Source organism: Manis pentadactyla, chromosome 13 (genome assembly GCF_030020395.1).
Source record: "Manis pentadactyla isolate mManPen7 chromosome 13, mManPen7.hap1, whole genome shotgun sequence".
In the NCBI taxonomy this organism is placed as follows: domain Eukaryota; kingdom Metazoa; phylum Chordata; class Mammalia; order Pholidota; family Manidae; genus Manis; species Manis pentadactyla.
Window position 1 is genome coordinate 10274778 of NC_080031.1, and position 12294 is coordinate 10287071.

The following is a 12294-nucleotide window of genomic DNA, read 5'->3' on the forward strand; positions in this document are numbered from 1 at the left end:
TCAAAACTTTCTTCTACTCAGAGTTTTTCTCAGAGCAAGTTTAACATCTTTGTTCCTCAAACTATTAATTAAAGGGTTCATCATCGGGATCACATTGGTATAAAAGACAGAAGAGATTTTTCCCACATTCATGGATCCAGCAGAAGATGGTTGGAGATACATAAAAGCAAATGATCCAAAGAACAAAGAAACAGCAATGATGTGGGAGCTGCAGGTGCTGAAGGCTGTGAACCTGCCCTCAGTGGAGGTGATGTGGAAGATGCTGGAGAGGATGAAACCGTAGGAGACAAAGATGGTGATGCTGGGCACAAGGATGTTGATGCCCCCCACAATGAACACCACCAGCTCATTGATGTACGTGCTGGTGCAAGAGAGCTAGAGCACAGGGAGGATGTCACAGAAATAATGGTTGATGGTGTTGGCATCACAGAAGGTCAGTCTCAGCAGGCATCCAGTGTGGGCCATGGAACCACAGAATGCCACGAAGTATGTACCAAGCATAAGGCTGGAACACACTTTAGGGTTCATGGAGACATTATACAAAAGTGGGGTACAGATGGCCACATAGCGATCATAGGCCATTAATGTCAGCAAATAGTATTCAGAACTAGCAAAAAAACAGAAAAAACAGAACTGGGTCAGGCACCATATGTAGGAGATAATATTTTTCTCCGGTAAGAAATTCATCAACATTTTTGATGTAAATACTTAAGAATAAAAGAAGTCTATAAAAGACAAGATAAAAAGGAAAAAGTACATGGGGGTGTGCAGGTGTGAATTCGGCCCAATTAGAATCATCAAGTCCAAATTTCCCAACACAGTGAGCGTGTACATTCCTAAAAACAGGCAGAACAGGGGCAGCTGGAGATCTGGTTTGTCTGTTAATCCCAATAGAATAAATTCAGCAATGAGAGAGCCATTTCCAGCAGCCAATCTTTTCCAAGCGAGTCTGTGAGCACAGGAAAAAGGGTTTAAATTAAAGGAAAACCAGCTCTTCTCATAACATTTCTTCCTACAGAAGATATATAGGCTGGGGATATGTGGCAATAATCCAATCTGAACCACTGTAAAATCTTCCTTTAGCAATATCATACCAAGTGACACTATTTCTTCCTTTATTAGAGCCCTTTATAAGATCAATGTGACAAGGGATCACAAAATGAGACTGCAGAGGGAAGGCCGGTGCTGCCCTATGCAGACATGGCTACTGAGAAAACCAAGGGAGAAGGGATGCGGAAGGATACGCCAGGATGGACTGTCCTACTCTCATCGCATCACGTCCTCATTCACCTGAACCCTCCCCTCACCAGTAAAATTGGAGGCAGGGATCCCTACATCCAGGTGCTGCCCTGTAGTGCAGCTCAGACTTGGCAGTGGGGGGACCAAGAACATGGTTTCTAATGTAACACTGAGGAATCACACCTAGAGAGGTTAAGGTACTGCTTAGATCACAGAATGAAAGCCATAAATATAGAAGAGAGGGACCTTAATAAGATACTGCACACCCTGAGCCCCTTAATGTCTGAACAGAGGTCTCACCTCAAATAGATTCTGCTTCCATTTTTACTTTAATCTCATAACTTCACATAATGGAAAAGCAAAGTGGTGTATTAAGTGTCCCTACATATCCATCTCGCAACAAGAGGGATGTCTCCTGTAAAGGGAGAGATAGTGTCACTTATAAAAGGAAATGAAGAACTCATCCTCCTTAGGCCAGATAACCTCAGTGCTTTCTTATCATCGTTATTCACCCCTGAGGGCCTGGAAGGGCAATTTCAAGCTCTGAGACTTTGGTTCTTTTAATTTTTAGAGAATTCTATAGATTTTATCTCAGACGTGCATTGGAAATCTTTCTGAACTAGAGACCATAATTTCAGAATAAGACTTTGGGTCCTTTTAAAGAGCAGAGAAAAATAAGGTCTTTATTGCTATCATATTTGCCACTTATTACGATACAGATGATTGAACGTGGATTTTATGATATAATTCATCTGGTTATAAACAGGGTAGAAGTTTGCTGTATCTTTTCCCCTTGGGAGTAAAATGGAAATAACAGGATTGTATATTACACCCTGGGCCATGGATCTGTCTTTATTTGCTTAGGGACTCAATATTTACTCATTTTTCCATTCACTGGAGGGATTCCCCATCTCCCAAGACAGACTCAAAACTGTACTCCCATCTCCCTGTCATCATCATCTCAGAAGAGAAATGTATGCTGTTCTTTCTTTCTTCCCAGATCCTGAGTGGAACGTTTTCTGCAAGGGTTCTGATTCCAAGAATTTTGTTTCTTTACCTGAAAATTTTCAAGATGCAGGGTATCACTTCATTTGTCTCCTGTGATATCTCTAAAATAACTTGCAATGTCATATATTTCTTCCAAAAACTTAACTTTTGAACACCTACTGGAAATTTCTACCTCACAATGCTGATATCATTTATGAAACATTTCAGTGACCAAGATCATCTATTTCTTCTCATAACAAAACAGAATAGGGGCTAAAGACTTAGTGGGTGTGTGTATGAGTCCTGCTCCTGCTCTCACTAACAGTAACACCTTGGGAAAATTAATTTCTTTATTCCTCTGGCTCTTTTCTGCAAAAAGGTGTGGTGAAAATAACATCTCCTTCAATGAGCTCTTATGATGATTAAATGAAAAAATGAAAGTCAAAAGGTTATAGGGGGCGGAGCCAAGATGGTGGCATGAGTAGAGCAGCAGAAGTCTCCTCCCAAAACCACATATATCTATGAAAATATAGCAAAGACATCTCTTCCTAGAATAAAGACCAGAGGACACATGGCAACATCCAGACCACATCCACACTTGCGAGAACCCAGCGCCTTGTGAAGGGGGTAAGATACAAGCCCCCACCCAGCGGGACCCGAGCACCCCTCCCCCCAACTCCTGGCAGGAGAAGAGGAGGCAGAGCAGGAGGGAGAGGGAACCCAGGACTGCTGAACACCCAGCCCCAGCCATCCGGGACAGAGCGCAGACACAGTGCATGTGCAGGGCCCTGGATACTACGGAAAAAGGGCAGCAAGAATGGTGAGCAGGTACAGGAGGCCTGGTGCTGGAGGACATAAGAAAAGCGAGTGGCCATTTTGTTGTTTTTGTTTTTTTTTTGAGGTGTGTGCCTTTTTGGAAGTCTTAAAGGGACAGGGACACCAATACTAGGGAAAATGGGCAGCAAGACCGGCGAGCAGGTATCGGAGGCCGGTGCTGGAGAACAAAAGAAAAGCGAGCGGCCACTTTTTTTGTGTGTGTGTGTGGTCATTGTTTTGTTTTGGTGGGTGCTTTTTGGAAGTCTTAAAGGGGCAGGGTGGGACACTTAATCCAGAGGTAGGGAATCCAGGGATTTCTGGGCACCCTAATTCCAGGGGCTGCAGGGAGCACAGACAACTCTTATGGAGATAAATAGCCTAGAGGCCGCTCCCCCTCCAACGCGACTCCACCACTTTGGAGCAGACGCCCGAGCCAAGCCACGCCCACACCAACAGCGGAGATAAACTCCATAGCAGCCGGGCAGGAAGCAGAAGCCCTGTCTGCACACAGCTGCCCAGCACAAGCCACTAGAGGTCGCTGTTCTCCCAGGAGAGGAGGGCCACAAACTAACAAGAAGGGAAGTTCTTCCAGACGTCACTCGTCCCAGCTCTGCAAACTATTCCTATCACCATGAAAAGACAAAATTAAAGGCAAACCAAAATGACAGAGACACCAGAGAAGGAGACGGACCTAACCAGTCTTCCTGACAAAGAATTCAAAATAAAACTCATAAATATGCTGATAGAGATACAGAGAAATATGCAAGAGAAATGGGATGAAGTCCGGAGGGAGATCACAGATGCCAGAAAGGAGATTAAAGAAATGAAACAAACTCTGGAAGAGTTTATAAGCAGAATGGATAGGATGCAAGAGACCATTGATGGAATTGAAACCAGAGAACAGGAACGCATAGAAGCTGACATAGAGAGAGACAAAAGGATCTCCAGGAATGAAACAATATTAAGAGAACTGTGTGACCAATCCAAAAGGAGCAATATCCGTATTATAGGGGTACCAGAAGAAGAAGAGAGAGGAAAAGGGATGGAAAGTATCTTGAAAGAAATAAATGCTGAAAACTTCCCCAAACTGGGGGAGGAAATAATTGAACAGAACACGGAAATACACAGAACTCTCAACAGAAAGGATCCAAGGAGGACAAGACCAACATACATAATAACTAAATTGGCAAAGATCAAGGACAAGGAAAGAGTTTTAAATGCAGATAGAGAGAAAAAGGTCACCTATAAAGAAAAACCCATCAGGCTAACATCAGACTTCTCGACAGAAACCCTACCGGCCAGAAGAGAATGGCATGATATATTTAATGCAATGAAACAGAAGGGCTTTCAACAAAGGATACTGTATCCAGCACGACTATCATTTAAATATGACGGTGGGATTAAACAATTCCCAGACAAGCAAAAGCTGAGGGAATTTGCTAAACACAAACCACCTCTACAGGACATCTTACAGGGACTGCTCTAGATGGGAGCACTCCTAGAAAGAGCACAGAACAAAACAGCCAACATATGAAGAAGAGAGGAGGAAGAATAAGAAGGGAGAGAAGAAAAGAATCTCTAGACAGTGTATATAACAGCTCAATAAGCGAGCTAAGTTAGGCAGTAAGATACTAAAGAGGCTAACCTTGAACCTTTGGTAACCATGAATTTAAAGCCTGCAATGGCAATAAGTACATATCTTCCAAAGTCACCCTAAATGTAAATGGACTGAATGCACCAATCAAAAGACACAGTGTAATAGAATGGATAAAAAAGCAAGACCCATCTATATGCTGCTTACAAGAAACTCACCTCAAACCCAAAGACATGTACAGACTAAAAGTCAAGGGATGGGAAAACATATTTCAGGCAAACAACAGCGAGAAGAAAGCAGGGGTTGCAGTACTAATATCAGACAAAATAGACTTCAAAACAAAGATAATAACAAGAGATAAAGAAGGACACACATAAAGATAAAGGGCTCAGTCCAATAAGAGGATATAACCATTCTAAATATATATGCACCCAACACAGGAGCACCAGCATATGTGAAACAAATACTAACAGAACTAAAGGGAGAAATAGACTGCAATGCATTCATTCATTTTTGGAGACTTCAAAACACCACTCACGCCAAAAGATAGATCCACCGGGCAGAAAATAAGTAAGGACACGGAAGTACTGAACAACACAGTAGAGCAGATGGACCAAATAGACATCTATAGAACTCTACATCCAAAAGCAACAGGATATACATTCTTCTCAAGTGCACATGGAACATTCTCCACAAAAGACCACATACTAGCCCACAAAAAGAGCCTCAGCAAAATCCAAAATATTGAAATTCTACCAACCAATTTCTCAGACCACAAAGGTATAAAACCAGAAATAAATTCTACAAAGAAAACAAAAAGGCTCACAAACACATGGAGACTTAAAAACATGCTCCTAAATAATCAAAGGAACAATGAACACATTAAAATAGAGATCAAGGAATATATAGAAACAAATGACAACAACAACACAAAGCCCCAACTTCTGTGGGACGCAGTGAAAGCAGTCTTAAGAGGAAAGTATATAGTGATCCAGGCACACTTGAAGAAGGAAGAACAATCGTAAATGAATAGACTAACATCACAATCATCGAAACTGGAAAAAGAAGAACAAATGAGGCCTAAAGTCAGCAGAAGGAGGGACATAATAAAAATCAGAGAAGAAATAAACAAAATTGAGAAGAATAAAACAATAGCAAAATCAATGAAACCAAGAGCTGGTTCATTGAGAAAATAAACAAAATAGATAAACCTCTAGCGAATCTTATTAAGAGAAAAAGAGAATCAACACAAATCAACAGAATCAGAAATGAGAACGGAAAAATCATGACAGACTCCACAGAAATACAAAGAATTATTAAAGACTACTAAGAAAACCTATATGCCAACAAGCTGGAAAACCTAGAAGAAAAGGACAACTTCCTAGAAAAATACAACCTTCCAAGACTGACCAAGGAAGAAACACAAAAGTTAAACAAACCAATTACGAGGAAAGAAATTGAAACAGCAATCAAAAAACTACCCAGGAACAAAACACCCGGGCCGGACGGATTTAACTCAGAATTTTATCAGACACACAGAGAAGACATAATACCCATTCTCGTTAAAGTTTTCCAAAAAATAGAAGAGGAGGGAACACTCCCAAACTCATTCTATGAAGCCAACATCACCCTAATACCAAAACCAGGCAAAGACCCCGCCAAAAAATAACAATACAGACCAGTATCCCTGATGAATGTAGATGCAAAAATACTTAATAAAATATTAGCAAACTGAATTCAAAAGTATATCAAAAGGATCACACACCATGACCGAGTGGAATTCATCCTAGGGATGCAAGGATGGTACAACATTCGAAAATCCATCAACATCAATCACCACATCAACAAAAAGACAGACAAAAACCACATGATCATCTCCATAGATGCTGAAAACGCATTTGACAAAATTCAACATCCATTCATGATAAAAACCCTCACCAAATGGGAATAGAGGGCAAGTACCTCAACATAATAAAGGCCATATATCATAAACCCACAGCCAACATTATACTGAACAGCAAGAAGCTGAAAGCTTTTCCTCTGAGATTGGGAACTAGACAGGGATGCCCACTCTCCCCACTGTTATTTAACATAGTACTGGAGGTCCTAGTCACGGCAATCAGACAAAACAAAGAAATACAAGGAATCCAGATTGGTAAAGAAGAAGTTAAACTGTCACTATTTGCAGATGACATGATAATGTACATAAAAAACCCTAAAGACTACACCCCAGAACTAGTAGAACTGATATCGGAATACAGCAAAGTTGAGGGATACAAAATTAACACACAGAAATCTGTAGATTTCCTACACACTAACAATGAACCAATAGAAAGAGAAATCAGGAAAACAATTCCATTCACAATTGCATCAAAAAGAATAAAATACCTAGGAATAAATCTAACCAAAGAAGAGAATGATCTATACCCTGAAAACTACAAGTCACTCTTAAGAGAAATTAAAGGGGACACTAACAAATGGAAACTCATCCCATGCTCGTGGCTAGGATGAATTAATATCATCAAACTGGCCATCATGCCCAAAGCAATATACAGATTTGATGCAATCCCTATCAAATTACCAGCAACATTCTTCAAAGAACTGTAACAAATAATACAAAAATTCATATGGAAACACCAAAGACCCCGAATAGCCAAAGCAATCCTGAGAAAGAAGAATAAAGTAGGGGGGATCTCACTCCCCAATTTCAAGCTCTACTATAAAGCCATAGTGATCAAGAAAATTTGGTCCTGGCACAAGAACAGAGCCACAGACCAGTGGAACAGACTAGAGACTCCAGACATTAACCCAAATATATATGGTCAATTTATACTTGACAAAGGAGCCATGGACAAACAATGGCGAAATGACAGTCTCTTCAACACATGGTGCTGGCAACACTGGGCAGCTACATGTAGGAGAATGAAACTGGACCATTGTCTAACTCCATATATGAAAGTAAACTCAGAATGGATCTAAGACATGAATGTAAGCCATGAAACCATTAAACTTGTGGAAAAAAACATAGGCAAAAGCCTCTTAGACATAAACATGAGTGACCTCTTCTTGAACATATCTCCCCGGGCAAGGAAAACAACAGCAAAAATGAACAAGTGGGACTATATTAAGCGGAAAAGCTTCTGTACAGGAAAAGACACCATCAATAGAACAAAAAAGAACCCTACAGTATGGGAGAATATATTTGTAAGTGACAGATCCTATGAAGGCTTGACGTCCAAAATATGTAAAGAGCTCACACGCCTCAACAAACAAAAATCAAATAATCCAATTAAAAATTGGGCAGAGGAACTGAACAGACAGTTCTCCAAAAAAGAAATACAAATGGACAACAGATACATGAAAAGATGCTCCACATCACTAATTATCAGAGAAATGCAAATTAAAACTACAATGAGGTATCACCTCACACCAGTAAGGATGGCTGCCATCCAAAAGACAAACAACAACAAATGTTGGCGAGGCTGTGGAGAAAGGGGAACCCTCCTACACTGCTGGTGGGAATGTAAACTAGTTCAACCATTGTGGAAAGCAGTATGGAGGTTCATCAAAATGCTCAAAACAGACTTACCATTTGACCCAGGAATTCCACTCCTAGGAATTTACCCTAAGAATGCAGCAATCAAGTTTGAGAAAGACAGATGCACCCCTATTTTTATCGCAGCACTATTTCCAAAAGCCAAGATTTGGAAGCAACCTAAATGTCCATCGGTAGATGAATGGATAAAGAAGATGTGGTACATATACACAATGGAATACTACTCAGCCATAAGAAGAGGGCAAATCCTGCCATTTGCAGCAACATGGATGGAGCTGGAGGGTATTATGCTCAGTGAAATAAGCCAAGCAGAGAAAGAGAAATAAAAAATGATTTCACTCATCTGTGGAGTATAAGAACAAAGGAATAACTGAAGGAACAAAACAGCAGCAGAAACACAGAACCCAAGAATGAAGTATACGGTACCAAAGGGAAAGGGACTGGGGAGGATGGGTGGGTAGGGAGCGATAAGGGCGGGAAAAAGAAGTGGGGGTGTTAAGATCAGCATGCATGGGGGGGTGGGAGAAAGAGGAGGGCTGTACAACACAGAGAAGAAAAGTAGTGATTCTACAACATTTAGCTATGCTGATGGACCGTGACTGTAAAGGGGTATATATAGTGGGTTCCTCGTATAGGGGAGAGCCTAGTAAACATAATATTCTTCATGTAAGTGTACATTAAAGAGAACAAAAAAAAAAGAAAGAAATAAAGAAAGAAAAGGGAGATTACTCCCTGATAGGATAAAACTAACTGTAAATCAATGATTAATGCATGCTTTAAATATCCTTAATTTTGATCACTTAAAGGGTGTCAGATGATCGGCTATGGAGGTACACTTTTCTGATAATATTCCTTTCTCTTAAAAAAAAAAAAAGCAGTTTCTGTGTGGTGATCTCCAATGAGTCCTACACAATGGTATAAAGGGCATATCAAAGTGTGGGCAAAGGGTCTGTTAGTGTTTATACAGAGGATCTAAGCCTAATTTGGCTACCCAGAAAATGAACTAAGATACCATATGAATAAGAACTTCTAACATCAGCAATCTCTGGAAGAGTCTTACCAGAAAATGATCGTCAAAATACCTGAATAAATATCCAGGCGATGCTGCAGTTGTAGCTGCGTGCATCCCACCGGTTGCTGGACATTCCATGGGAATGAAGAAGGAGATATCTAAGCTGGCCTGTGCATACAGTAAAACAACAAATTTAACTGTATCTATACTGTCTGAACTCAACCAAGAATTAGGAGAAGTGCAAATTGTAGCGCTCCAACATCTTACAACTACAGACTATCTACTGTTAAAAGAACATATGGGATGTAAACAGTTCCCAGGAATGGATTGTTTTAACTTGTCTGATTTCTCTCAGACTGTTCAAGTTCAGTTGGACAATATCCATCATATCATAGATAAATTTTCACAAATGCCTAGGATGCCTAACTAGTTTTCTTGGTTTCACTGGAGATGGCTGGTAATTATAGGTCTGCTTTGGTTATGTAACTGTATTCCTATTATGCTAATGTGTGTGTGCAATTTAATTAGTAGTTTAAAACCTATACATGCTTAAGTTACTCTAGAAGAAGATATGTCAAAGAAATAATCAATCGTCCCATGTTTTCTTCCGTCTGCTACTTCTATAGCTTTTCTTCTCCCTTCCTGATTACAACCCTTAAATAGAATTCGTGCCTCATATCGAATTTACCGAGTATCATAATTCTTCGAAGTGGTAAAGACACCTCAAGACAAATGCTGGGCATAGAAGCCACAGGTCATACATCTGCAAAGAAGTAAAAAGCTAACCTTTTCAAACAATATGGCTTCTCTCTCACTTACCAACTTAACATTTCTCTTTATGGCCCTGGAACATGACTGGTTAGCCAGAGACGGGTAAGATTCCTCAAGGGAGGAACAACCTAAGTCAGGCACAGTCGCAGGGGGGTCATCAGGTAAGAAATTGGGGATCAACAGAGGTGAGGCTTAGAACCTCACCCCCCCTGTTCTGAGAGAAATCTTCTGCATACGTGGATGTTTTATTGCCCTTGTCTAGCTTGGATTAACACATAGTCTACAGGCACACACCTGATCATCTACATTTGCTCTCTTACAGCACTAAACTATGTTTTCTACCTTTATCTTACATCTACCTACCACTTCAGCATTTTATTAAAAACAATAATAAAAATAATAATAAAGGGAGAAATGTGGGATCCACATATAAATCAAGTATGTAAATCAAATGAATATTCATATCTGACCTGATTGTTTGTAGTTCATAATGCGTGATCAAAACTGAAACTTTCTGTGATGACTGCCCTTGTACTGTTCACCATGTAAGAACTTATTCACTATGTAAGAATTTGTTCACCATGTAAGAACTTGTTCCTTATGCATCAGAAGATTGGAGACTGACGAGAATTAGGGTTGGGGTGGATTAATGATTGTGCATTGAGCATTGACTCCCCTATACAGAATTGTATTATTGTTAACAACCATTTGATCAATAAATATGAGAGATGCCCTCTCAAAAATAAATAAAATTAAAAAATAAAAATAAAACAAAGGTTATGACAGTGCCTGGTCTATGGTAAATTGCCAATGTCAGCTGTCATTTTTTGTGTTTTCATAAATTTTGGCAGATCTTCCATTGTGAGGCTCATCAGACTTTTATTTCCTCTAATTTTTGTGTTTTCCAAAAAATTTTCCAGTGTTGGCCTAATAAGATGTAAGAAATATTCCCATGTCTCCTATTTTTTTAGAATATTTTAAGGTGATTTAGTATCATTTCTTCTTGAAATGTTTGGTACTATTCACTCAGGGCATCTGCGCCTGGGCTTTTCTTGTTGAGAGGTTCTGATTACAGATTCAATTTTTCCGTGTTTGGTGCTTTCAGACTTTCTAATTATTATTCAGTTTAGGTAGCTTGTGTGTTTCTAGGAACTGATCTGTTTTTCTAGGTTATCCATTTTGTTCTCATCTAATGTTCATAATAATACATTGTGATTCTTCTGCTTTTTGAGTCATCTACTATAATACCTTCTATCAATATATTGGAGTCTTCTCCCTTTTTTTCTCAGTCTACAAAAGCAATTTTAAATTTTGATACTTTTAAAAAACATTTAATCTTAGATTTATTGCTTTTTCTATTCAGTGTTTGATTTATTTCTGCTCTTATCTTTATTACTTGTCTACATTAACTTTAGGCTTTTTTTGTTGTACATTCATAAATAAAGGTAGGCTTTTTTATTTCAAATCTTTGTTCACCTTTTGTATACCTGTTATGAATGTTCCTTTAGAACTGCTTTTAAATTATTACATAAATTTTGGTATGTTATATTTTTATATTCATATATTCCAAGATACATTAGATTCCATGTGATTTCTTCTTTGACCTAAAGGTTCTTCAGGATTGTATAGTGACTTTCCATATATTTGTCAGTTTTCCCATTTTTCACTATTACTGCTATCTAGTGGAATACAATTCTGGTCCAAAAGATACTTGCAAGGATTTCTATCTTCTTAAATTTGTTGACTTGTTTTGGGATGTAATATGCAATCTATCCTGGAAATATCCCACAGGAACTTGGGAAGAATGTACACCCATTTGTTGTTTGGTGATATGTTCTCTTATGTCTTTTAGTTCCCTTTTGTCTATAGGGTTGGTCAAGTCTGCAGCTCTTTACTGATTTTGTGTTTGGATGTTCTTTCCATTGTTGAAAGAGGGGTAGTTAAGTTCCCTACTGTTACTGTATTGCTATAATTTTCTCCCTTCAAATACATCTACATCTGTATTGTAATATATGTGACCTGTTGCTGGGTACGCATGTATGTATAATTATAATGTATTTCTGTACAATATAACTGATCTATGTATAATAATCTTCTTTATGTCTTTCTGACAGATTCTGACTTTAAGACTATATTTTTCAGATGTAACTATAGCCATACCTGGTTTCCTATGGTTACCATTTCCATGGAATATTTTTTCCTTTACATGACATTCAGCCTATGTGTGTCCTTAAGTCTAAAGAGACTATATAGACACAGAAGGAATGAACTCTAGTCACTCCATCAGCTGGAATCATTGTTGGTGAATCTGAAGCTGTC

The 12294-nt window shown here is 39.1% G+C and overlaps 1 pseudogene; it reads right to left on the reverse strand.

The window, feature by feature from the left end:
• LOC118934561 (olfactory receptor 145-like) lies at nt 1-9318 on the reverse strand (annotated as a pseudogene).
• Nucleotides 9319-12294: the final 2976 nt, after the last annotated feature.